General features: G+C 44.7%; 1 protein-coding gene across 2 annotated transcripts in view; it reads left to right on the forward strand.

Annotated features, from left to right (window-relative positions):
* Positions 1-24,314, forward strand: part of GRM7 (glutamate metabotropic receptor 7) — a 461,862-nt gene that overhangs the window by 152,254 nt on the left and 285,294 nt on the right. The gene's annotated exons all lie outside the window — the stretch shown is intronic.

Here is a 24,314-nt window from a genome sequence, read left to right on the forward strand (position 1 = left end):
CTTTCAATAGTTTTACACATTTTTAAAAAAAAATCAGATGGGACAATGTGAGGAGGTCTCAGCTTGAGGGATCAAAGGTTATTAGCTCTGAAGAGACACCAAACCTGTTTTAATGCAATGGGCTTGGAAGCCTAGAGAAGTCCAGTCTATTGATATATGTTCAAAGGCTCCCCACTTACATTTGAAGATATTCCCACACTATTTGAGATAAATCGGTGGTTTTCAAACATACCTCTTGGGAACCTTTCTCACAATGACGAGTCTGCTGTGGAACCCCTGCACATGTCTTTTATTGAAATACTAGTATGTGGTGGAAAATTCATGGCCACATTTTAGAATGTCCATCCATAGGTTTTGGCAGTAGATGTCTGAAATCCAGTTGCCCACATTGCTGTTGCATACAGAGAGGGAGGGAGGTAAGGTGTCGGCAAGGTCAGCAAATGCACCTGTGGGAGCACTGGCTTGGTTCTGCTGGTGTGTTTTCATCATAGTGACCTCACTGTTGCCTCAACCCTCTCCACCCTGGTATGTCGTAGTGACATGCTGCAGCCCCACCCCATCATCTAGTACTGCTTATGGGCTCCATCACTGCCTTGAGTACGAGCCGTTTTCCATGTGAGTTTATCTGCTGCTACTGATCTCCTCACTGAGAATCTTGATACGTTGCGAAAGAATCCCAGGGTTCTCTGCAGGACAACTTGAGAGTCATGCATGGAACCTGCTTTGCCGTAGTGAAATACATCATCTCAAAACAGAACACTCCAGATGGTAAGAAAATGAAAGCTAGTCTTCTGCTAGCTCAGATAAGCTGAAACATTTGGTGGATTTAAGAAACAGGTTGTTACGGAGGAAGGTGTACCCCGGTGAAAGGATTTTGCTGCTTCTGTTCAGGATAGACTTAAGGACTCGAGGAGACTAAATGAGCCAGTTGGATTAAAGTATCTGGATTTTACTTTTTCATCAGGAGAGATGTATAAATGCTGCCACCCCAAATATATATAACTCCATGTTCTAGTTACAGAAATGTGAATACTTGCAGAAATAGTATGTCCACGTATAAAGTGATGGTCACACTACACCTTGAATACATTGCTCAGTTTTTGTTACATTACCTTAAAATACTTGCAATCAATATAGATCACTTGCAATCAATACTTGCAATCAATACAGAAAGTGAGACTGAACAGTTATGATTCAGAAGTATGGTATTCCTTCTGCAGACAAAGGAATGAGGGTAAAAATACTGATATAACTCAGAAGTATTTCGTGGGGTGGGGCAGGGCAGTGGTGAGGTCAGAGTTAGGGCTAATCCAGCACCTCCCTGACCTCATTTTCACCCTGCCCCATTACAGCATGCACATTTCTGCCAGGATACTCCTGTGGTCACTTAATACATGCTCACTTCCCTCAGTTTTTTTTTTCTTTTTAAATTTCTGACATTGTTCTCATATTGGCTATTTTCCAGTCATCTTGTATACAAGGCGATTTTCATGGGTTGGCTGAATGCCCTTGCTGTAATTTAGTTCGTGAATTAGCCTGCTCCCCCACTTTTTAACACAGTTCTTCTAATGTGATGTATAACGGGAAGGAAAGGTGGAATATTTAAGATGATGGCAACACAAATAATGTGTGGGTTCTCCAATTTTCTTATTCATTCATTCATTCATTCATTCATTCATTCATTTGAACTTTATATATCACCCTCTTTACCAGTTATGATTTCAGGGTAGTTTACAAAACTAAAATACCAAGAAACAGTAATACAGAGTTTAGGAAGGGGGGTGTTGAATGCCATAGGCGTGCACAGTTCCCTGTCAATGGTTTGGAGTTTCCGTTGCTAACCTGGACAGAGTGTGCTGACTGCATCAGAGGGAGAGTTGAAGTGCTAGACTAAAACGTAAAAAGCCATCCTTTTTCCTTGCCACTCTGCTGTTGGATGGGCCATTTGGCCAAAATACGTGCTGAGTATTGTTCTGGAAAACTTGGTTTGGCTGCTGTTATCAACAGGCTGTATCATAAGCAGTGGGATTTTCAAGGCATTCCTAGGCAGGAAAGACTATCTGATATTGTTCTTACATTGGCCATTTCCCAGTCACTTGGTATGCAAGCTGATTTTCATGGGTTGTGGCAAAAAGTCACACCTGCCTGTCTCCAATGCTGCAAAGCTACTGGTTCTTTGACTTAGTGTTGGATACCACTGAGCTAGGTGAACTATTAATCTAACACATCGAGTTTTTAGGTAAAATAAACTAAGTAGACTAAACAAATACGTGAAACTGCGTCAAAATCTAAAATGTTTCTCATGGATTTCAGATAGATTTGCCCTCCTATGAGATCTTCTCAACCTCCAATGAGATTTCCATCTAAAATAGGTCATGAAATAAATTTTCCATGATCTCAAGCAGCCACATGAAGTTTGTGTTTATTGCTGGATTAATTAACTAGTTCAGTGGCGGCAGCAACAACTGCATCTTTGCAGATTTCCTGCATTATCCATACGTCAAAGCAAGCGCATCTGTCTGATTAACGACTCTCAAAGCTGTCATTGGGTAATTTAAAGCATCTTATTCTTGAGCATAATCCATGTGAAAATGGCAGTGGTGGGGAAGCTGCACTTTCAAAAAGATCTCTTTAGAAGCAAGATACAATATGTTGATGTTTCAGAAGCTGCTGGTATTTACATGCATTTTCCTGGTTTGGATGCATATTTATGTAGCATTAAGGGGGGGATTTTTGGGATTTAATAGTGCAGGAACTGATGAACTTATTTATTTAACTATTTATTAGTTAAATTTATGCTCCCTGCTCCCCACCCCCGGACACCCAGGGCAGAAAACAACAACGAATTGAACAATTAAAAACTATTTCAATGCAGGTGTGTTTGAAGGAGCAGGGGTAGCACATAAAGCCAAAATCACAAACAGGCAAAACACACAGATGTTTTTGGCCTACAACTCCCATGATCCCTAGCTAGCAGGACCAGTGGTCAGGGATGATGGGAATTGTAGTTTCAAAACATCTGGAGGACCGAGGTTGAGGAAGCCTGCCCTGCACCTTTGAATGCTCTCCCAAAGTAGGTTTAAAATGTCCTGGAAAACCTGGGCATATGGCAGCCCATATCGGAAATGTTGATTTGGGGGCAATTTGTGCCCGGATTTTCACTTTTTGAAATATGGCAACCATACATTGTGCGGAACGAATATAAATGCTAAGTGTTATTAATATTATGCTGGACACTCCATATGATGATGCATGTCTTGCATCAAAACTGGTACAGTTCAAAAGTGATTTGCTGGAATACGTAGGAGATGCTGGCTGGCATCTAATTCTTTCTGATGCTCGGCTTTCATTGATGTACAAGAAGTCTTCTCATAAGTGATAAAATGTTTATTATCATCACCCTCAAATCTGTGCCAAATTACCTGTTATTCTGGGTTATTTCCCAGAGTGGCTGCCAAAGTGCTAAATTCTCAAGGCTTGCAACAGTAACTAGAGAACATTATTCTTTCTGTAATTTTTTAGACACACTAGCAGAATCAGAGGACCGTGACTTGTCCTTTTGGAGTTCATAATTCTTCTTAAAGTGACTTTTATTATGGGCACTTCAAGTTAGTTTAGATTTGTCTTTGTGACAGTGGATGAAGATTTGAATTGCATTCTGCAGTCTGTGTGGTTTGTTTGGGGTTTTTTTTAGCCCCCACCCCCCAATGATTAAAATGTTAACAGATAATTTGGATTTACTGATGCTGCTACTGGCCACAAATCTTAAACATCATATCTTTGATGAATTGGTTTTCTTAATTAGTAATTAGTGGGGTTAATTGCTGACTAAAAGGTTAAAAGGATGTGTGTGTATTAGGGAGGGAATGTTCAGTTAAGGATCAGACTGCAATAGCAATAAGGGTAAGACCATTAAAAGTGAATTTCTTTTAACTTAGTGAGACTTACTTTGGGGCAAATTTACATAAGATTACAAGGAGAAAGAGCCCCTCAGCTCAGTGGTACAGCAACTATTTGTGCACGCAGATTGCCCCAGCACTACCTTAAATCCTCAGTAAAACTTTTAACTGTTGAAGGATCAGGTAATCAGTAAAGTCCCCTTCCCTCTTTAAATGGCAACATGTATTCTAATAATAGAGTCTTAAACTGTAGAGTTGGAAGAGACCACGTGCGTTATCTAGTCCAACCCTCTGCAATGCAGAATTCTTTTGCCCAATATGTGGTTCAAACCCATGATCCACGACCTCACATGAGGTTCCAGTACTTGCCCTGAGAGTTAGGATGGGAAAATACTGACAATTGTTCTCATTTGCAGTTTCTTATTACAGCCCCATCGGAACCCTAGGCTAAAGCTGCAAATTTTGTACGGAGACCTGCAAGGAGAGTTGCAATAAATAAGGGAGAATTATTCAGTTTTACCGCTCTAACTGCATATAAAATAACAATTACTTCGAACATTAGAGCTCTGAAGAACCCCTTGCCAAGAATCCCCAGTTTCCCTTATGCTGGTCCAACTGCATGTCCCTTTGAAAGCAATTTGAGCAGCATAATGAAGGGTGGCATGTTTGGGACGCACCTAATTTCTAACTGATGATAAGGGCACCAGTTGATATAAAGTAACTCTGCTCAATTCCATAACGTTTGGATGAAAGCCCCTCACAAAACAGTTTTACTTTTTAATCTGTGTCAGGCTTTCAAGCTGCTTTGCTCAGAATGCCCCAGGAGTTAGCTTCTTGTACATGTACCTAGAGAATGGCTGTAGTCTTGGACTCCTCTCACCCTTGGCTAATTATATTGAATTGACATGCAAAGTCATACCAAATTAAAGGCTGAGCAGAAACAGTAGTGGGGGGGGGGGAGCGGGGAGAGATGCAGTCTCATCACACCAAATCCATCCATCCATCATGTGCTAAAGGAACATACATAATGAAGAGATCCCTTGGGTAACGCCTTTAAAATAAATATCTCCACAGAGGGAGCCATTGGGTTTAAAAGCTGAAAATCATCATAAATGAGACAGGAGGTGGAAGTTTGGTAGACAGGCTAAACCTCTCTTAACGAGAGGCATAATTTATGCATCCTCAGTTTTCTCTATATTGAGTGATTTTCCCCCATCCCGCTTGAGTACATTCTAATGGACTGTACTTCATTTCTCTCATGGGTTAAATATACTGCATAGCAGAGTATGAAATGTTAATGACAGAATCGTTTTATGTACACTTTCAAATGCAGTTTGCAAAGTATATTTTACCCTCTTAATTGCTGAGATCTCTAGTCATTCATATTAGTGCTTTTTATGTATTGCCATATTAGCTGAGGAGCATTCTCATTAATACAGCATCCTCTTAATTACATTTTAAGTTGACACTACTGAAACTGCCACTAAGTATCATCACCAAAGTTTTCTCTCCACTTCCCATAAAAGAAGCAATATCGCAGATTTTGTCTTCTGAGTTGGCATGGTAAAGCTGGCCAGAAACATTTAATGAGATATTTGATTTTTGCTGGTGGTACATTTAAAAATAGTAGCAATAACATTTATTCTCTCCCCCCCCCACTTTCAGATGAGTTTTATCAGTTTCATGAGAAATGTTAATGAGGGTACTTGCTTTGGAGGCTAATTGTAGCATGTTTCTAATGTGTCTTTGACTGATAGTAGACCTTCTGGCGCACATTGCACACTTCTGGTGTGCTCCTTGTTACTAGAACTATTAGCAATGGTTTAAAGGTTTCCCCTCTCCCTTTGCGAATGTTGATTTAATAAATGTTGCATAAGTTTAAGTCTCAAGGGTGTCTTCTGTCACAAATGCTGCATTGTAATACATAGTAGTAATTTATTATGTGGAGTTATACCACCAGTAGTACTATGCTACTAATAATTATTTCCCTTTTGGGCTTGGATGCTAGGTTCTTTTCTATGAAACAAATAGTGTTCCATTCAGAAAACAGGGCTTTCCCACCCTTTCCTTCCTTGTGCACTCCCCTCCCCAAATCTGTTTCTGGAGACTGTGGGATTCCTAGTTACCAGGGCCAGCCCAAGACATTTGGGCACTTGAGGCAGAACCCAAAATGGTGCCTCCTCCCCACCAGGGAAGTAGGGGCGAGGGAAGATCTACATCAGAAGCAAGGGGGGAAGGAAGATCAACACTGGGAATAGCTGCCCTGGTGGATGCTGCTGTCTGAGTCTGTTGCCTCACCTGGCTACTTGGATGGGGGCTGCCCTGAATAGAGATTGACATTGGGATCTGCTACCCAAGTGGATCCTGCAACCTGAAGCAGTCTCCTCACCTGGCCTCATGGGTGGGCCAGGCCTGCTCGTTACACTGTAGGGATATATTATAAGGGGATGCAGATGGAAGGAAAGGGTCACAGGAAATTCATGCTGTGTGTTACTGGAAGAGCTACTTAGGACTCCATTAGAAACGTATGTGTATAGTATAATGGCCACAGCCCAACGTCCTGAAAATATCTACAGCAAGTCTTTGAGGAGTTAACAGGCTGCTCCGTGCAGGGGAGAATCATCAGGACAGTCTCCCATACCCTTCCTTCTGGAGAATGTGGCCATGACCTCCTCTTTGAATTCCAGAGATTAATGCAGAGCACCATAAGGCATCCACTCATCTATATAATATGGATTTCCACACTCTCTAGAGCTCCTCGACCCATTCCCACATCACATCTTTCAATGAGGAAGGAAGGAAGGAGATGCTGTGGTACTCAGTATCTGGCATGAGTCCCATGGAGGCGTCATGGGAAGATGGTCTGTTTCTGAGGAAGAATGGCAGGAACTCAGATTGCTGCAGCTGGACCACCCGGGACAGAGTCTCAGTGTAATGGTGGGAAGTGTCGGCAGAACCTAAGGGAGGTCAGAGTCCAGGGACAGGGCTGGTACTGTGGGTGGTGGTGAGCTGGATCCTGGTAAGGGACCATGCAGCATAGCAGAGGAATGTTCTGCTCCAGTGACATTGGACACCTCTAATCAGAACCTTCTCCAGAACCTCCTCCTGTCAGCCAACGAGAGTGAATTGGATGTTGAGCTGGTGTCAACTCTGCTTCTACCTCCAAGGAAATGGAGATGCCAGACTGGCATCAGAGGCAGATCCAGGGAAGAACGAGTGGTTTGGGGTGCTGCAGGGGGTGCCTCAACTATGATGTAGAATGGAAGGCAAGAGGGAGGTGGCATATTTTGGCTTCACACTGGGTGCCACTGAAATTCGAGACCCTAAGGTCCGCTACTTGTGGCATAAACACACATAAACACACATCAACTCAAGTGGAGGAATGCCCATTCTCTAGACTGGGCTCCACCCATTTGCCACACTAAGTGCTGTGACTGCCCTGTCTTTCAAAAGGAAGGTGCTGCAGAATCAGTGTCTTAGCCATGTATTTTTTTATACACATGCTGTACATTGTAATAGTGCCTGATTTAAGCATTAAAGTCTTGGGCAGAAACCTGATCTGGAAGTTTGAATTCTTTGTTGGGCACTGAGGGCCAGAACTGGTGAATACACTCTCTCTTGCAGGGCAGCAGCTGAAGAAGTAGCAAAAAGGGTTTTCTTGTGTGTGTGTGTTTTTCTTGTGGCTGATTAGCTCTTTTCCCTGTGTAAAGGTCAGAGGGGGCAGGGTTTCTGTTGAGGCAGGGGATTAGCTGTGGGAGGAGCTTATCAGAGTTTGTAGGGCAGCGGCGCGCGCCTAGCGGCGCGCGCAGTTATATCCATCTTTTAGATTTAGGGGAGCTAGTCTCAAACGTTTGTTGGGGGAGACCTAGGTTTTTTTTGTGGGCGAAGTTATTTGTCCTGTCTTCAAGCTTTTTATGATGGAGGACCTCTGTAGCCACCCCCAACAACACGATCTCAAGATGGAAGGGGAGGGAACAGCTGCAGTCACCTGCGATTCCTGCGCAATGTTTGCCATCTTGCCAAAGGTTGCAGGCAGCTTCACCTGCAGCAATTGCATGTTGATTGCCCTTTTAAAAGACAAAGTCCAGCAACTGGAGGAACGTGTAGCTACGCTCCAAAGAATTAGAGAGCTGGAGCTCTTCTTGGAAGCAACAGAGCACACCGTCCCCACCAAGGAGGAGACAGGGGACTCCCCTGAGAAGGAGGCTAGTTCATCAACACAGGAGCCAGATATATGGAGAAACGTGACTCAAAGAAGTAGGAGGCCCAGGGTTCACTCTGATTGTTTAGAAATACACAATCGCTTTGAGGTCCTCTCCCCTAGCATGGAAGACGAAGAGCAGACTCCATTTGAGGATCTCTCCCTCATTACAGTCGATCAGGTATATGAAGACGAGCAGCAAAGTCAGTCCTCAGGGAATGTGCAGGCGACCTTGGAACGGACAGCTCACGGAAGAACCCCGACCAAACCCAAGAGGAGGCGTGTAGTGGTGATAGGGGATTCCCTACTGAGGGGAACAGAAGCAGTGATCTGTGGGCCTGACAAGATGTCTCGGGAAGTGTGCTGTCTCCCCGGGGCTAAGATCCAAGATGTAACTGAACGACTGCAAGGAATCATAAAACCCACTGACAAATACCCCTTCCTCTTGGTTCATGTGGGAACCAATGACACTGCAAGCAATAGCCTCCAGAAGATCAAAAGAGACTACGAGGCTCTCGGCAGGAAATTGAAGCAACTAAATGCACAAATTGTCATCTCGTCTGTCCTCCCAGTTGAACGACGTGGCCCAGGGAGAGAGGGGAAAATAGTGGAAGTGAACAGCTGGCTTCGCAAATGGTGTAAACAGGAACGGTTTGGATTCTTAGATCACGGACTGCAGTTTCTTGAAGATGGACTTCTGGCAAGTGATGGGCTGCACCTCACAACGGTTGGGAGGAATGTTTTTGCCAAAAATCTCAGAAACCTCATCAGGAGGGCTTTAAACTGACTAATGTGGGGGAGGGAGACAGTGCTCCTGAAGGTAGGAGTCTATCAATTAATGAAGATGATCATCCAAATGTCATAGACCAAATGGAGCAAACAGCACGCGGACCTACTGGTGGGAGGAAAAAATCCTTAAATAAGAGACACGGGGGAATGATTAATGGACTTCAATGTCTGTACACTAATGCGCAAAGCATGGGAAATAAACAAGATGAGCTTGAGCTCTTGGTACAGCAAACTAAATATGACATAATAGGCATCACTGAAACCTGGTGGGATAAGTCCCACGATTGGAATGTAATAATGGGGGGATACAATCTATTTCAGAGAAACAGACCAGACAAGAAAGGAGGAGGAGTGGCGTTATATGTCAGGGATGTGTATACCTGTGAAGAGATCCAAGATTTAGAACCTCAAAGCCAATGTGAGAGCATTTGGGTCAAAATTAAGGGAGAGAAGAATAACAGAGACCTCATTGTGGGAGTTTACTATAGATCCCCAAGCCAAACGGAGGACATAGATGATGCCTTCCTGGAACAGATGGCCAAGCATGCAAAAGGAAGGGAGATAGTAGTAATGGGGGACTTCAACTACCCGGATATTTGTTGGACGTCAAACTCAGCCAAGAGCATAAGGTCAAACAGATTCCTCACTGGCCTTGCAGACAACTTCATTGTCCAGAAAGTGGGAGAAGCAACAAGAGGAACAGCCATTTTAGATCTGGTCCTAACCAATGTTGATGACCTGGTTAGTGGGGTAGAAGTGGAAGGATCATTAGGCATGAGTGATCATGCTCTTCTGAAGTTTACTATACAGCGGAAAGGAGCAGCCAAGCATACTAGGACTCAATTTCTTGACTTTAAGAAAGCCGACTTCATAAAACTTAGGGAAGTGCTGGGTGAGATCCCATGGACAGCAATACTAAAAGGAAAGGGAGTTCATGATGGCTGGGAGTTTGTTAAGAGGGAGATAGTAAAAGCACAACGTCAGGCAATACCAATGAGACGGAAACATGGAAGGTGCCTAAAGAAGCCAGGGTGGCTATCTAAAGAACTTTTAACTGAATTAAGATTAAAAAAGGATGTGTACAAAAAATGGAAAAGGGGGGAAACCACCAAAGAGGAATTCAAACAAATAGCCAGCACGTGTAGACACAAAGTCAGAAAAGCTAAAGCACAGAATGAACTCAGGCTTGCTAGAGAGGTTAAAAGCAACAAAAAAGGCTTTTATGGGTATGTTCGTAGCAAAAGGAAGAACAAAGAAACAGTGGGGTCACTCAGAGGAGAAGATGGTGAAATGCAAACAGGGGACACAGAAAGGGCTGAACTCCTCAATGCCTTCTTTGCCTCAGTCTTCTCCGATAAAGAAAACAATGCCCAACCTGAAGAATTTGGAGCAAATGATTCAGCAGAGGAAACACAGCCCAGAATAACTAAGGAGACAGTACAAGAATATTTGGCTAGTTTAGATGCATTCAAGTCTCCAGGGCCAGATGAACTGCATCCAAGAGTATTAAAAGAACTGGCAGATGTGATCTCAGAACCACTGGCAGTCATCTTTGAGAATTCCTGGAGAACAGGCGAAGTCCCGGCAGACTGGAGGAGGGCAAATGTTGTCCCTATTTTCAAAAAGGGGAAAAGAGAGGACCCAAATAATTACCGCCCAGTCAGTCTGACATCAATAGCAGGGAAGATTCTGGAGCAGATCATTAAGCAAACAGTCTGTGAGCACCTAGAAAGGAATGCTGTGATCACCAATAGTCAGCATGGATTTCTGAAAAATAAGTCATGTCAGACTAACCTGATCTCATTTTTTGACAGAATTACAAGCCTGGTAGATGAAGGGAACTCAGTGGATATAGCCTACCTTGATTTCAGTAAGGCATTTGACAAGGTGCCCCATGATATTCTTGTAAAGAAGCTGGTAAAATGCGGTCTTGACTCTGCTACCACTCAGTGGATTTGTAACTGGCTGACTGACCGAACCCAAAGGGTGCTCATCAATGGTTCCTCTTCATCCTGGAGAAGAGTGACTAGTGGGGTGCCACAGGGTTCTGTCTTGGGCCCGGTCTTATTTAACATCTTTATCAACGACTTGGATGATGGACTCAAGGGCATCCTGATCAAATTTGCAGATGACACCAAACTGGGAGGGGTGGCTAACACCCCAGAGGACAGGATCACACTTCAAAACGACCTTGACAGATTAGAGAACTGGGCAAAAACAAACAAGATGAATTTTAACAGGGAGAAATGTAAAGTATTGCACTTGGGCATAAAATTGAGAGGCACAAATACAAGATGGGTGACACCTGGCTTGAGAGCAGTACATGTGAAAAGGATCTAGGAGTCTTGGTTGACCACAAACTTGACATGAGCCAACAGTGTGACGCGGCAGCTAAAAAAGCCAATGCAATTCTGGGCTGCATCAATAGGAGTATAGCATCTAGATCAAGGGAAGTAATAGTGCCACTGTATTCTGCTCTGGTCAGACCACACCTGGAGTACTGTGTCCAGTTCTGGGCACCACAATTCAAGAAGGACACTGACAAACTGGAACGTGTCCAGAGGAGGGCAACCAAAATGGTCAAAGGCCTGGAAACGATGCCTTATGAGGAACGGCTAAGGGAGCTGGGCATGTTTAGCCTGGAGAAGAGGAGGTTAAGGGGTGATATGATAGCCATGTTCAAATATATAAAAGGATGTGACATAGAGGAGGGAGAAAGGTTGTTTTCTGCTGCTCCAGAGAAGCGGACACGGAGCAATGGATCCAAACTACAAGAAAGAAGATTCCACCTAAACATTAGAAAGAACTTCCTGACAGTAAGAGCTGTTCGACAGTGGAATTTGCTGCCAAGGAGTGTGGTGGAGTCTCCTACTTTGGAGGTCTTTAAGCAGAGGCTTGACAACCATATGTCAGGAGTGCTCTGATGGTGTTTCCTGCTTGGCAGGGGGTTGGACTCGATGGCCCTTGTGGTCTCTTCCAACTCTATGATTCTATGATTCTATGATTCTCTGATTCTCTCTCTCTCTCTCTCTCTCTCTCTCTCTCTCTCTCTCACACACACACACACACACACACGTCTCACAATGTAGTTTTTGAATTTCCTCCTGCTTTGTATAGTAATCTGAAAGCAACAAATGCTTGAGGTGCATTCCAGGGGATAGCAATGCTATTATGGTAATCTTACAGTGCATGCTGTGAAGAAGAATGAAAGAGTCAGTGGGAAAGGTGGACTCTGACCTAGGAGCACTCAATAAGAGGGCTTATTTTGATGAGGGCTCGACCACCATTACAGAGTCTGAGCGACGTTCTCATTGAAATCAAGAGGGAATCTTTAACTGGATTTTAACAGTACTTGCTGATAATGAGAGCCCTCAAGAGCTTCCTTCCTGTGATGATAAGAGAGGGGTTAGCTTTGTGGAAAATATTGTGCTGAGCCTCTCAGTTCCCTGAAGATGCACCTCCTTTTCTTTGAAAAAGCTCAGTTTATGGAGGGCTAAGCAAACAACGACTAATAGAATCACAGGATCATAGAATTGTAGAGTTGGAAGGGACACCAATAGCTATCTAGTCCAAACCCCTGGCGACGCAGGAATCACAACAATTGCTCCCTCTGCTCCAGTTTCACAGCAGAGGCCAGAAGCGCCCCCCTCCCCTTGAGTGCAGATCTAGAAGACTTCAAAAACCCAACCATTATTTTATTATAAACCCCAACCCAAGATGGACATTACCAAAGAGCTTCCTCTTAATGCATTCTGGGGGAATGAAGCAGTAGATTTTGTGGGGCAGGCAGAAGTTCACTTCCAGCCAGTGGTTGATGTCAAGCCAGACTCCACCTCACAGAGGCTGCAGAGGCTGGAAGGGAAGAAGAGAAGATGATGATGGGGAGGGACGCCTCGTGAACAGGGCACTTGCCAGAGCTGCTGTAGTGGCATGGGCAGCCAGTGCCAGGAGATGAAGGACTCTTTCCCCAGAAAGCATGTGCATGCATGCATGCACACGCGCGCGCACACACACACACACACACACATGCTGCTCCAGGGGGCTGGTGGTTCCCCAGGCACAGCTGCCCTCCAGCCTCAGCGTTGCAGGGGTTTCCCCATCACCCAGGGCATCAGCATTCTGTTCTTACAGTGGCCAAACAGCTGCCTGTGGGAAACCAGCAAGCAGAACCTGAGCACAAGAGCTTTGTCTCCTGTGCTTCCCAGCAACTGGGTCTTAGAAGCATTGCTGCTTCAGCCTAGCCATTCTGACAGTAGCCACCGACAGTCCTTTCCTCCTTCATGAATTTGTCCACTCCTCTTTTAAAGCCTTCCAAGTTAGTGGCCATGATTGGCTCCTGTTTGAAGTGCGTTCCATAGTTAAACTATACACTGTACTTTCTGGATCACTCAACAATCAGCTTCCTTGGTTGTCCACGAGTTCCAGTGTTTGGAGGGAGAAAAACTTTTCTCTGTGTTTGTGCTTATCTGACAACTTTGATGTCCAAGCATATTTTACTTAGTAGACATTCTATATTCCCTACATGAGTTTTGTCGTCCCCCCTTAATTTCCATAATCCTTATGCTTAATACCATTTTAATTAGCAAGTTTTACAATGCATCTATCTTTCTTTTCTCCTTTCCACTGATGAGTCTAACTTGAGCAATGTTGTTTCGATTCTTTTACCTCCTTCGCTACCTTTACGGATAATCTGAGCCTTGTTTTGTTTCTGCAGTCTTCATTCAGGCAATTAGTTTAATGAATGTTTCCCCCCCGAACAAAGACATCTCAAGCAAACAAGTTGTTCCTCACTTCAAAGTGAAGAAGACCCACTCCACAAGGCATTACCTGCATGACATAACAGCAGCTGGGGATAGTCTCTTCCCAAATGTGTAATACCACTACCTGACTCTTCTACCTGCTATGGATAATTTCCATACCAGCTGTCACTGGGAAGTTGATGAATGCAGATGCTGTATGTATGTCAGCATGCTTGCAGACAGTCTGTGAAGTAGAGACCATTTTCAGTTTCCTTTAAGTGTTGTATAGACCAACCCAGTGTTTACCAAACTTGGGTCTCTCTGTTTTTGGACTACAATTCCCATCACCCCTGACCACCCCTGCTAGCTAGGGATGATGGGAGTTGTAGTTCAAAAACAGCTGGAGACCCAACACTGGTCCAGTTCTAAATCTGACTGGATTTTGGCACTTCTCCTTTCTGCTGGTACAGAAAATGGAAGCAAATATTTGATATGATGAACCACAACGGTAGGTGGGTGGGTTTAGCCTAGGGAGAGTGGAATTGCATTTATCCCATACTTGGTATCTGATGATATAATGAGATTGGGGGAAATGCAATATGTGTCCTCACTTCAAAGTCATCCACATTTCCGCTTGCCCTGTGCTTACTAGATTCCAAAGGTTTTTCGTTTGGCCTGCTGCTTTCCTCAGGAAAACCCAGTGTTTACCACTGAATCAGAACAAATGTCCATCCACAGAAAACCCAACTTATGTTTGTTCCCATTTGGCAGCAAACAGCGAGTCTCCATGGAGGAGAGCGATGGAACAACTGAAACCTAAGTTGATAGCTGCATCATATTTGTGTAAATGGTACAGTTATAATCTTGGGAGCCACTTTGTTCACTCCTGAATTCTGCTTTTGGCACACTGTGTACTATAGATGAGGCACTGCATTCTTTTGTCTGTCCTGAATCTACTGGCAATCAATTTAATTTCACCTAATTTTTGAGAAGCTTTCTCATGGTTTGTGGGGAATAAGAGTTGCCTCCAGACAATTACCTAAGACTCCAGTAAATCCCACAGAATTCAATGATGCTTATTTCTAGCTATGTTTGGTCAGGGTCCTGCTGGTTTGCTACTATTTAAAAAGGCCCTGGCCTGAAAGCAAGACAAATGTAACAGATCAGCCTTCCCAACCTGGTGCCCTTCAGACATTGTTGACCTACAACTCCCAACAGCCCTAGCCAACATGGCCAATGGCCAGGGATGATGGCATTTGTAGTCCAAAAATCAGGATGGACACAGTTTGGGGAAGGTTATAATAGAAGAACAATGAAGGACAATGCAGCTTGTATATTTGAGTTCCAATTATGCTGTAAATAGTAACACATTATTAGTAATAATAATACTTTTTGAAATGTGTTTGCATAGTATTGACCATAATCTGAATTTTCTTGACAGACAAGATGAAAAACACTTAATTGTTCAGTTTTCTTAAAGCTAGTTTTATATTAAGAAAATAGAAAGTCTAGACAGAGCGTCTAAACAAATTTAATAGCTAATTAAATTTACATTGTTGGCATTTCTGAGCTACTTGGATGGTTGCTAAGCAATTGCCTTTTCATTTTTTAACATTATTGTCATAATTTGGTGATTAATTTGATTGTTGTTTAAGTACTGTTTTCTGTCTGTTGTATAAATTCCCCGTTTTTGTTTTGAAGAAGAGAACAACCAAAAGAAAAGAAAAAAACCTTCAGTGCCAACACCTGGCAATCTGTATTCATTATCCAAAGGAAGCATCATAGTGATCTCACTACCAGCATTTTTTAAATTGAAATCAACAGATGTTGCAGGCCAATAAGTTCCTGATTTACTGGTGGTTACTACTAATGGTACAAATCTCTTGGTAAATTGGGTTTGATGGAGTGTGGCAAGAACTGCTTCACCATGAATATATTTAATATGTGATGACCCACCCAGTCCTAAAGAAGCCAGCCTGCTAAACATCTGTCAATAAGAGTAAGCACCTTTGACCTCATGTGTTGCCCAAATATTATACTTAAATGCACTGAATGGCTATGATTAGCAATGTAGGTCCTCCAATTTCCAAAGAGATCAGTAATGAACCGTCATAGGATAAACACCACCCCATTCCTTCTCAGCCCATGCTTGAAACAAAATTTCACAAGGACCAAATATTTTACAACTAGATACAAGGAGTTTCAGATCAAATATTTAGCCCTCCATCCTTTCCCATCTCTCTAATATGCCCTGCTGGTGGTTGGGAAACAGTGGTACTTGGTGTGAACACAGTAAGGTTTGGGATTTAAAAGAAATGCATCCTACCTATTTCCAGGTATAGGATGCGTTGGACACTTTTTCATACCTGTGATACTTTAATCCTTTCAAGCCAAATCTCCTTTCTTGTGTCACTCTTGGTGCTGCAGTATTAAAATCACTGAAACCTGTGGACTTAAAAATAACTTGTCCTGCAGACTTAAAACTACAAAATCCCAAATTTGGTGGAGCTGTTAACTATTTATGCATCCACATTGTCTTTTGAGTAAATAATGTTGAGAAAATGAAAGGGGAGAACAAAAGAATCTGACATGGCCCCAACTCTGGCGACCAGATCATCTTCCTCTGCATACTGTGAGGGTGGGCTGGCTGCTGCATCATTTTCAGAGAAAGCTGGAGGAGGAGACAGGCCTTGAATAGTCTCCACCCACTGCTCCCATGTCCTGGCAAGCATGTCCTGGCTCAGCTGAAACTGGTCTCAGGCTGGCACCACTGCAAAAGTGCTTCTGCCTGGACCCCTTTCAGAGCCGGACAAGGGGGAAATGTTGGCAATATGTCCTCAAATACCAGTTAGCTTGTCCAAGTTCTCTTATCCAGGAAATAAAAGATAGTGAATATGTGCTTCATCAAGATCTCATCAGTTTCATAAGATAGCATGCTGTACATGTCTATCAGAAGTAAGTTGCTTTGATTTTACAGAGAGTTGTTGCCAGATGTGGCTATAAGTTTGCAGCCTAATGGAGGTTTAATGAACAGTATGCAAACAGTCTCAAAGAACGTAATAAATAAGTTCTCAGTGATGGAGTTGCTTTAAACAAATGTCTTTTGGGGTGGGGGTGGATCTCCACATCAAGCACTTAAAAAGGAGTCATTATTGGTTTCCTTACAATTTGATAGCCTATTGTACCAGCGTTCCGGAATACACACTAAAAAGCAATTAACACTTCTGAGTGCTTTGCAAAATTTTATTAGTTCGGTGCCTCTTGAGGTTCTTTCACATAATGCTGTTGCACTGAAGATCTCTTTGATGCGGCATTCCTTTCCTTTGCCGGTTCCACTATAATAAAGTGATCCCGCTATGGCTGCAGTAAATCCAGAAATTTCTTTTCAGTGCTCCTACATATGAATAATATATAAAAATCCATTAATTGCAACCAACTTTTCACTTTATAAGATATTATGTAGTCGGGCCACATTGGCTTGGAACAGGCCAGTTCACATCAGCAGATGATATACTTACCAGGAAGCAGTGCTTGATATGAATGATTCCACCCCAGCCCCTCTCCATGCTGGTTTTCTCTTTCTGGTTTTGCTTTTTAAAAACACAGCAGAGCATTTCTAAAATGGCATTCCCACCCCTGCAGTCTGATGTATCACACACCATGGTACTATAACACCACTCTGTCAACCGATTCCAATCTATAGATCAAGTCTTAGGAGATGACTGTCTCTTAAGTGTTCTTCACATGCTGCACATTCCTTTGAATGTTCTGTCACCTCGTCCTAGAAATGACTAATTAAAGTTACTGTATTGGGCTGCTCACCGGGTGGGGTGGAGCTGCTACCCTTGCTTCCTGGTTGATGATCACTGTTGCTTGCTGAGACGGAGGGGTGACGCAGCAGGGAGGTGGGCACAGTGCAAACACACCAGCAGGAGAGCTGAATTGGCTCCAGTGGTGCATGTGCATCAGAGCGTTGCCCCCTCCGCTTCCTGGTAACCCCCAGCAGGCCACCAGCTGGGAAGCTAGCAAATCAGCTCTGTCCCCCACCCAGCGAGCAGCCTCTGATATTCAGGCTACTTCACACTTTTTGTATTTTAGGTGCCCATCTAAGATGTCAAATTGCATGTAAGGATTTCTGTTTATCCCTGGCAAAAATTTGTATGCCATGGCAGATGTAGATTTGCAATGTATGATACATGAAATGGCTGGAGGACACAGTGATGTGAAGGACTCTCTTGAAGTTCCCACGTCTATTCAACTAGGAGGCTGCTTTTAAGACTCGACCTGAGAAGCAATTTCTGGTAGACTGCCACTCCCTCTTCATCTTTGGCATCACTTTTTACCTTGAAAAGTGCCACTTCTCCCTCTGGCATGACACCTTTGCTAGAAGGTCTTAGAAGATGGAGGAAACAGGAAGGGCAGCTAGAGGTAGAAATTAAAAGACCTTTGAGTTGCTTTGTTCTCCCTCCCTGCCAAGGCACTTTGTTTTTGTTCCCCAGAGCAGCAGCAAGCAGGGCAGCAACCTCCCATCCCAGTGCTGCTGTGTTCTTGCTTCCCATCAAGTCCCTGGTGTAGGTCATATGCCCCCTTTCCGTTGAGTGTATGTGTCTGCCTGCCTGCCTGCCTGCAGTGTTTCTGCACTGATGTATAAGGAATTATTTTCATTTTCATTTACAGTGGTACCTCAGGTTACGAACTTAATTCATTCCGGAGGTCCGTTCTTAACCTGAAACTGTTCTTAACCTGAGGTACCACTATAGCTAATGGGGTCTCCTGCTGCCGACGCAAGTGATTTCTGTTCTCATCCTGAGGTAAAGTTCTCAACCCAAGATACTACTTCCGGGTTAGCGGAGTTTGTAACTCGAAGTGTTTGTAACCTGAAGCATTTGTAACCCGAGGTACAACTGTATACCAGGACTGACTAACTCATAACCCACAGACCCTTTCTAGTCCCCCTCCCACTGCTCACATGTCTTTTTTCTGTGGCACCCAAGCCCCAATCCAAAATTTGGCATTTCAAAAGATCCCTTTTAAAAGAAACATTGACCACTCCCAAATGTCCTGTCACCACGATTCTGTAATGCCAAAATATTTATTATTTGGGGCCCCCACTTTTTGTTCTATTTTGTTTTTTTAGTCACACACACACAAGTAATTCTTTCAACATTATTATTCAGAATTATTTCCAACTTTGTCTAGTATCTTCCGGCACAAAAATACTTCTACCTGCAGCACAAAGTTAAGCTATGGCTCTTGTTCCCACAGGAGACAGTGATGGCCTGGGGGGCTTTAAAAGAGGATTATACAAGTTCATGGGGGAGAGGGCTATCAATGGCTACTAGACGTGATGTTTGTGCTTTTCCTCCATGGTTGAAGGCAGCAATGCTTCTTAATACCGGTTGCTGGAAACCACAGAATGGGAGAGCACTCTTCTGCTTAAGTTTTGCTTACGTGTTTCCCACAGGCTGACCACTGTGAAAGCAGGATGTTGGATTAGATGGGCCAGTGGTCTGATCCAACCAGTGGCGTAGCGTGGGTTGTCAGCACCCGGGGCAAGGCAAGTAATTTGTGCCCCCTAACCCATGGATTTGCGCCCCCTAACCCGTGGATTTGCGCCCCCTAACCCATGGATTTGCGCCCCTAACCCTAACCCCCAGATGTTGCGCCCGGTGCGGCCAGCCCCCCCTGCACCCCCCCCACGCTACGCCACTGGATCCAACAGACTCTCCTTGTGTCCTTAAAAGTAAGGTGTGTAAGAGTGCAACCCAAAAAGTTGCAACAGCACACAAAACATAGGTAATCTTTCAATGCACTTTCCACTCCTTTGAAAAAAGAAGAAATATTTATATTACTATATATGTATTAGGGGGGAACTTAATATAGTTACTGTAGCACTGAGGAAGAAGGTAAGTCATGATAAAATATATATCGAAAGAAGAATGATCATGACTAACTGGGCTATGAACCGTCTCTGAGATTGCTTATTGGTTAGATTTCATTATGTGCTGAGTTAAGGGACAAGAACATCAGCAGGGAATTAATCTAGTAAAAAGCCCAGTTGACAGCTCAAAGTATGCAAATAATACCATCACACTGAAGAAAGGCAGCAAGAGAAAAAGAGAAAATAAATGCTAGATCAAAAGTGGGGGGAGATTGAAAGGAAAGATGTAGAATCCCAAGTATTCAGAGGCTCGATGTATGACAATGACATGATCAGACAGATCCACATTATTTTAACAAAGATCCATATTTAGAGCAGCCTCAAAAGAACATCTTCTGAGAAGCTAAAGCACCACGTGTGAGAAGAACTAATTACCCTCTTGGCATTTCGTATCCTGTGATCCAATGTACAGACATTGAGTAGAAATCAGTATTGACAAAGTCTACATGAAATGCATCTCAAGTACTGTACACAATTAGCTCCTGGGTTAAAGAGACTAAAGAGAACAGCATCAGGAATAATAATAATAATAATAATAATAATAATAATAATAATAATAATAATAATAATAGACTATTGGTAGCCCTGTCACAACATTTTCTCACCCACTCTACTTTTTATTTTAACCAAAGCAAATTCTAAAGTGACTTAATTAATCAGTGCTAAGTTCAACATTATATTAGTAGTAGTAGTATCATGGTCAATAAATCTGTCACCTCCACCGGCAGCTAAACTAGTACAAACATTCATCCTGTATCATATTCAAGCTACCAGAGCAATGTACCATCATCACCCCTTACACTGAGCTGAGATGGCCAGGTTAGATTGTGTAGTGGCATCCAGCCAGCCAGCATTTGTGACTGCGCCAAACTCCCAGTGTTCATTGAACATGCAGAATGTTGGAAGGTCTGCTGGTGGCTCCCTTTCTGGCAGATCCCAGTGGAAAACCCCAAAACAGGACATTCCAAAGGCAAGGAAAGGTTGAGCTGGCCTAGGATCCACTGGATCTTGAGCTTGCCCCACTGCTATCATGTGACTGCATTTGGACTGTGGATGCATGAGCAGTTCTGCCACTTCACAATGCCCCACCAGGGGCGCCGACTTATAAAAAATATTGGGGGGCCCATACCGGGGTCCTGCCGCTGGTTCGCTCGGGTAGCCGGGAGAACGCAGTTCAAGGTGGCGGTGTTGGGGAGAGACCCTCGCTCAGGGCGCCACGAGACTTGGCGGCCGGCAGCCTATCTGGGGGGTTTTGGAGCGTATTTCGGTGGAGCGATTGGGGAGGAGGGGGCTTGTTGCCGGATTCTTCAGCTGGGCCGGAGATCCGCTGCTGGGGGGTCCCTGGGCCGAGTTGTGAGCATGGCCTGCTGAAGGGAGATCCAGCCGATTGCGCAACGGGGACAGCCGGGGCTCTCCGGCTAGGGCGCGCGGCTGGCTGGCTGGCTGGCTGGCGAGGGAGCAGGTGGGGAGGAGGCGGGGGTCCTGATACAGTCGGGGGCGGAGGCAGGCGGGGCCGAGGGGCGAAGAGGGCAGACGGGGCACGGGGCGCTTGCTCAGGAGCTCAGCTAACCTGTCCCAAGAGACATAGCCTAAGTACTCCTTCCTTCCTTCCTTCCTTCCTTCCTTCCTTCCTTCCTTCCTTCCTTCCTGTTTTTTTCCTTCCCTCTTTCCACTGCTCCCCTCTTTCTTTCTTTCTTTCTTTCTTTCTTTCTTTCTTTCTTTCTTTCTTTCCTTCCTTCCTTCCTTCCTTCCTTCCTTCCTTCCTTCCTTCCTTCCTTCCTTCGTCTCATTCCTTCTTATTTCATTCATTTTCTTCCTTTCCTCCAACCCTTTGATGCTCCTTCCTTCCTCCCTTCCTATTTCATTCCTTTCTTTCCTTTCCTGCAACCCTTCCCTGCTTTTTCTTTCCTTCCTTCCTTCCTTCCTTCGTCTAATTGCTTCTTATTTCATTCATTTTCTTTCCTTCCTTCCTTCCTTCCTTCCTTCCTTCCTTCCTTCCTTCCTTCGTCTCATTGCTTCTTATTTCCTTCCTTTCCCCCTCTCTTTCCTTCCTTCCTTCCTTCCTTCCTTCCTTCCTTCCTTTTCCACCCCATCCCTCAATCTCACCCACCCTCCCTCCCTCCCTTTTTCCTTCCTTTCTTCCTTTCTTTGCTCCAACCCTTTCCTTCCTTCCTTTCTTCTCATTGCTTCCTGTTTCATTCATTCCTTTCCTTTCCTCCAACCCTTCCCTGCTCTTTCTTTCTTTCTTTCCCTTCTTCCTTCCCCCTCTCTCTTTCCCTCCCTCCTTCTTTCCTTTTCCACCCCCTCCCTCAATCTCACCCCTCTCTCTCTTCCTTCCTTCCTTCCTTCCTTCCTTCCTTTTCCACCCCTCCCTCAATCTCACCCTCCCTCCCTCCCTCCCTTTTCCCTTCCTTTCTTCCTTCCTTTGCTCCAACCCTTTCCTTCCTTCCTTTCTTCTCATTGCTTCCTGTTTCATTCATTCCTTTCCTTTCCTCCAACCCTTCCCTGCTCTTTCTTTCTTTCCCTTCTTCCTTCCCTCTCTCTCTTTCCCTCCCTCCTTCCTTCCTTTTCCACCCCCTCCCTCAATCTCACCCCTCTCTCTCTTCCTTCCTTCCTTCCTTCCTTCCTTCCTTCCTTCCTTCCTTCCTTCCATTCCTCCAACCCTTTCCATCCTTCCTTCTTCTCGTTGTTTCCTGTTTCATTCATTTCTTTCCTTTCCTCCAACCCATCCTTCCTTCCTTCCCCCACCCCTCCTCCCTCCCCCTCTCTCAATCTCACCCCTATCCCTCCCTCCTTCCTTCTTGCCTTCCCCACAGATTCACACTCTCCCCCCCTCACCGCCCGCCCTACAGCCCAGCTGAAACTCCCGCTCACCCTCCAGCCGCAATTGATTTTATATCGCTATTCTCCCTTACTCCCCGCTGCTGCTGCGGCCTCTCCCCTCACCCCCCGCTTCCCCCCCCGCCCACCTCCCAGCACTCGCCTTTCCCTGTGGTGTGTGTGAGAGAGAGAGAGAGAAAGGGGGGAGAGGGAGAGAGAAAGAAAGGGGGGCACACACCCTTGTTGATGCCTTCTATACACAGAGAGGCAGAAATCACATTCATAATAGGAACCAGAGAAGCCACACTGAGGCTGGCAGGTGGGCACTCGTTAGGAGCACGCTGGGCAGGTTGTGTGTGTGTGTGTGTGTGTGTGTGTGTGTGTGTGTGTGTGTTTGGGGGTGGTGTCAGTGGAGAGGGGGGGGCGGACAGACCGTAGCTGGGCGCCGTGACGTCAAGGCGAGAGGGAGGCTGAGCCAAGGAGCAGAGCCGCGCGATCGGCGGCGGCGCTCTGCTGGAGGGGCGCCCGAGATTATTGGGGGGCGGAGCCCCCCCAAACGAATTTTTGAGGGGGCTCGGGCCCCCTCAGGCCCCATGGAGTCGGCGCCTATGTGCCCCACTAACCGGTGTGGGGGTTTGGTTGCACCCCATACAATGCATTTCAAACCAACTCACAAAAGCATAGAATCCATGCCAAACCCAACAAAATTCATCTTTTTTCCTTTGATGTATTTCACTAAAGGGTCCCAAATATTCTGTTATCTTAATGTCTAATATTCAGATGTACTTAAGAGATCATGTGCTCTGAGTCACAAAGTAAATACCGTGGCAGAATGCAGCAAAAGACAAGCACTTTGAGGTCCCTTTGATTTATGTGGATGAGTTAAACATGTACTTAGATTTCTGTCATTTCAATCAATAGGAATTAAGCCTGCTTAACTTTGGTTGCATTACGCCTTGTGTATTTTGCATTTGGTTACTTGGAAAAAAGGAAATACCCTTTTTTCAGTAAGGTTATATAATATAATAATTAAACAGGGTTTTGTGATAAATTGAGTAGGGTTATATAAAAAGTGTCCACTCAGGACTTCCGGGTTGGCGCGATCGGGAAATGGCGGATTCCCTCCGAGCTCCGGAGGGAATCGGCTCAGCGGTGGATGGGTCTTTGCCGTGCCGGCGACACGGGGACCCTTAAAAACCGCAGGCGCGGAAGCCTGCGGACTGAAGACTCGGCGGGTGCCTTAAGCGCCCCCCCTGATTCGCAATGAGCCTTTTTAAAGGCTACGGAGGGGATACAGGGGACGGCGTGGCACTGAGAGTCGACCGCTACCGCCGCTGAGCGAAGCCGCGAGCCATAACCGGAGAGCGCTGACTTCCTTCCTTGAAATTCGGACTGAAAAAAGAACCCGTGAGTAATTTGGAACTGAACTTTAAAACTTTTACCTTTTGAATTTGAGACGACCGGGGGGTGTGCTAAAAGGAAGTCCCCACACCCCCCCTTGCAGACGATCCAGAGCAACGAAATAAGAACTAAGCTGGAGTGCCTACCCTGTAAAGGGTGAGTTTTAAAAAGACAGTAACTTCCAAGATTTAGAAAGGTAAATTTGAGCAGGAGAGTGGAGTGTTGGAAGAGTCTTTGTTTTGTGGTAAACAACCCTCCCTCCCGGGCCCGGGAGCGACCTGATTTGGAGCCTGTATAGAGGAGCAGAATTTGACAGCTGTCAAAAGCTGTCAAATGGACTATTAATAGTGAAAAAAAAAAAATTGCTGTTTAAGACCTCTCCGGATTAAAAGGAGTTACAATTGAACTAAAATCTTGAGAAACAAAGAAACAATAATAGGACAGAGGATTGTTGGAGAAAAGGTTACTCAGTAACCAGATTCCCTCTAGGGGGAATTCTGTGGAATTACAATGGCTGTGGGTGG

The sequence above is a fragment of the Podarcis bocagei genome (assembly GCF_964188305.1).
Source record: "Podarcis bocagei genome assembly, chromosome: 2".
Taxonomy (NCBI): Eukaryota; Metazoa; Chordata; class Lepidosauria; order Squamata; family Lacertidae; genus Podarcis; species Podarcis bocagei.